Here is a 4,101-nt window from a genome sequence, read left to right on the forward strand (position 1 = left end):
CCACAGAGTGGGAACGTGAAGGAGAAGAGTGTGAACGCAGTGCAGAGGAGGAAGAAAGCCTGTTCATATTGTGCATGTCGAGAGGGAGAAGAAGAAGAGTCTGGAATGGAGTCCTAAGTTATACCTTATAACTCTTTTCAGTTGTGTTCTTCTACAATTGATAATTTGTTTTTTTTTTTTTATAAATAGAGTATGAATTGTATCTTTTTTAGATGAAGATCATACGCTACAAAATAGCACAAAACATAAACTACCACATGAGCTTATCCACACTGCATAGAGAGCCGAAAGGGAAACTTATTCCCTCTCGAACTGTTTCGCCCAAAGTTACTAAATTTGAAACAACACTATTCACCAAACATTTTATGGCCCCTTTTGGTAAATTTTTGGCATATGATGTTTTAACTTCTTAATAATATCTTTTTTGTTAAGTTAGAAATTCTCAATTAATAAACTAGCTTCTATAGAAAATGCCTATAGAACACTCACAATATTTAAGTTATTGTTGTCCTTGGAGTAATTTAGACAACCAAAACTACCAGTAATCTCTTAGATTAGAGAGTACTATTATTAAAAATAAAAAATTATAATATTTTAGTCACAATAATTAATTTATGACAATCTTTAAATTTTTAAATTTTATAACTTGTTAGAGACTACAACTAATTGTTGTGATTAAAAATACATTTAATTTAGTTGAATTAAAAAAAAAAATTGTAAAGCTATCGAAAAAACATGTACAGTTAGTTACGATTCTTCCACTAGTTTCGGAGCTACGAAACTTCTGGGAAGCGAAGTCCTTTCACGGGAAAGGTTCAGTCGATGGTTACCGGCGCCGGTGTTCCTCATTCTGCCTCGTTTCTTCTGCGATTTTTTGCCTCGTTTCTTCTGCGATTTTTTCTGGGCAATTCACAGGTTCGGGTTACCTTTTTTCTGGCCATTTTAATTTATTTTCTGCGGTTTTCTGGGTGGTGCAGCCTATTCTTTGTGTTGGGTTCTTTCTGGAATTTTTCTGGGCATTTTGTGTTGGGTTCGGTTGTGTTTTGTGGGGCTCGGTTGTGTTGTGTTGGGTTCGGTTCTTGCTGGAATTACTCTGGGCAGTTTGTATTGGGTTCGGTTGTGTTGTGTGGGGTGTACTCCATGGATTTGGAACTGGTGAACAGACTTTCTGAGGTTTTGGTCCTTGATGAGGGTGATGGGCCTGTGATTTCCTTGAATAAGGCTGGTATTGAGGAAGGAAAAAAGAAGATGGATTTGTATTTGGTAGGGAAAGTAATCGGCCCTAGGCCTGCCAATAGAGAAGGAATTGAAAAGGCTATGAGTGGGGTATGGAAAATCCACCACCGATTTCAAGTGGAAGAATTGAGTTCAAAGAATGTCTTTCGTTTTTTCTTTGGGTGTAGGGAGGATCGGCAAAGGGTGTTTGGTGGTGGGCCATGGACAATTGATAAGCAATTGATTTGTTTTGTGAAACCAATGGGGTTGGGTGAAATTTCAAAGATGAACTTTGATTTTACTTCATTTTGGATATCGATTAATAATGTCCCATTAGCTTGCATGACTGAACTTTTTGCAAGAGAATGGGGGGAGAGGATTGGAAAGTTAGAAGACATCAAGATTGTTAATGGTACTATGAAAGTGAGGGTGCGCATTAACATTACGGAACCTCTGAAGTGTGGATTGCGTGTGGCGATCGATGATCAAGGTAATGAGGTTTCACTTCTATTTCAATACGAACATTTACCTGACTTTTGTTTTGACTGTGGAATCATCGGGCATAAGGCATTGGATTGTCCTTTGCGGGACTTTGGTGGGGTTAATCCTAATTTTGATGGTGGGAGATATGGTTCGTGGATGTGTGCTCCGAGTTCTCCGCCACGTGATCGGACTAGGTATCGAAAAAGCGAGAGACTTCCCCTTCTAACAGTAGATTATGACTATGGGAGAAGCCTCAAAGATTGTTTCGGCGGTTGAGAGAAGCCGAGTTCGTTATTCGGCCCCTACAACGAGAGGAGTTAGCTCCTACCTCGGTTTAGAGGCTCGGGAACGTGAGGAAGAGCGGCGTCCAAGGCCAATATGAAACCAAAGGCTCCCGTGGTTCTTGGGGGTCAATCGGAGGTGACCGAGGCTTGTGTTGGGGAGGCGAGATGGTGATCCTATGGTGTCCGAGGACGTGCTCTTGCCTTCTTCTGCACCTTCAGTTTGTGTGCCGGGTGTGGGAATGGTGATGGCCGATAATGCTAGTGAGACGGAGCAGTTGGGAAAGGTGTTTTCTTCGGTTATGGATGGTGGTTCATCTAGTGGAAAGGTGGATGGTGTGGGAGATGTGAGTGACCACCGAGTGCTGAAGGCCACTAAAGACAACAAGGGAAAGGGTGTGATTGTTCATTCGGATCAAGATGAGCTCTCGTTTCGCCAAGCACTCCAACAAACTTTTGAGCCGATAATTCAAGCACAAAAATCGAAGACTTGGAAGCGTCTTAATTCCATAAAGGGCCGTGGCCCTCATGGGGTAGCTAAGGCGGCCACTTATCCTATTAGTCCTAAGTTATCTCATGTCATTGTGGCCAATGCCAAATGTAAGGTGAGTCCTAAGGTTGGTGGGGGTGGAAAACGTAAGATGGAGATGGAGGTTAATTCTGCAAGTGTGAAAAAGGGACGTTTCGAGGAGCAATCTGACATGGTTCCTGAGCATGAGAATATTGTTTTGGCGAGGCCTGCGGAGCAGGCTCGCCGCAGCAATGAGTCTTCTTTGTTGGAACGCCGGGGCTTGGGGAACCCTGGTGCGTTGACTGCCTTACGAACGATTGTTCGTAAGTTTTCCCCAAGTTTGGTTTTCTTATCTGAAACTAAACTTTTTGGTGGGTGGGCAGAAGGTATTCGACGGCATGTTAATTTTCCAAATAGTTTTCATGTTGATTGTGTGGGTAAGAGTGGAGGTTTGTTGTTGATGTGGAATGATGATTGGGAGGTGTCGGTGAAATCATATTCGGTAGGACATATTGATGCTTTGGTGCAATGTCCGGGGAGGAGTTTGTGGCGGTTCTTCGGCTTTTATGGAAATCCTAAGGCAAGTTGTCGATCTGAATCTTGGAGATTGTTGTGTCGGCTTAAGGATCTTTTTACTCTCCCTTGGGTCTGTGGTGGTGACTTTAATGAAATTCTTTCTATTAATGAGAAGAAAGGGGGCGCTGATAGAAGCTTATCTGCTATGTCTGATTTTCAACAAGCTCTGGATAAGTGTTCCTTGGTTGATATGGGGTTTGAGGGTCAATGCTTCACTTGGCTAAATAAGAGGCAGGGTGGGGCGCATGTACAAGAGCGGCTTGATCGCTATTTTTGTAACCAGGAATGGCATGATTTGTATCCATCGGTTCGAGTTCTCAATGGTGATTTGCTTCATTCGGATCATCGACCGGTGGTGGCTTCCCTTGAGAATGTTATTAGACATCAGCGGAATGAGAGGAAAAGATGCTTTCGGTTTGAAACTCATTGGTTGAAAGATGATGAATGTCATGACATTGTTCACCGGGCTTGGTTGGCTTCTGAAGTTTCATCACCTTTGGATAATCAAGATTGTATTCTTGATATTTTTGGTAGGTGTGCGGATCAGTTAGGGGCGTGGAATAAGGGTAAATTTGGGTCGATTCCCCGTCTTGTGAGAGAGACTCAGAAACAGTTGGATGATCTCCTTAGTGTCTCGGCCCCATTAGTTCGTATGGATGAGGTTAAGCGTCTTGAAGTTAAGCTTAATGATCTTTTATCTCGTGAGGAGTGTTACTGGAAGTTGCGGTCGCGGGCGGATTGGTTAGCTCTTGGTGATAGGAATACTAAATATTTTCACAATAAAGCAACGGGTCGGAAGAAGAAAAATGCCATAGTAGAGATTATGAGCGAGGATGGCCGTAGGCGAGTACGGAAGAGGATATTGTGAGTGAAATTGAACGATACTTTGGCACCATTTTTTCCTCGGCTTCTCCTTCCATGCAGCAAGTGGCGGATGGTATTACCAATATTGAAACAAGAATTTCTCCGGAAGAGTGCGACATGCTTAATGCTCCTTTTACGGGTGATGATGTGTGGGCTGCGGTCAAAGCCATT

This window comes from Cannabis sativa, chromosome 4, assembly GCF_029168945.1.
Source record: "Cannabis sativa cultivar Pink pepper isolate KNU-18-1 chromosome 4, ASM2916894v1, whole genome shotgun sequence".
Classification (NCBI taxonomy): domain Eukaryota; kingdom Viridiplantae; phylum Streptophyta; class Magnoliopsida; order Rosales; family Cannabaceae; genus Cannabis; species Cannabis sativa.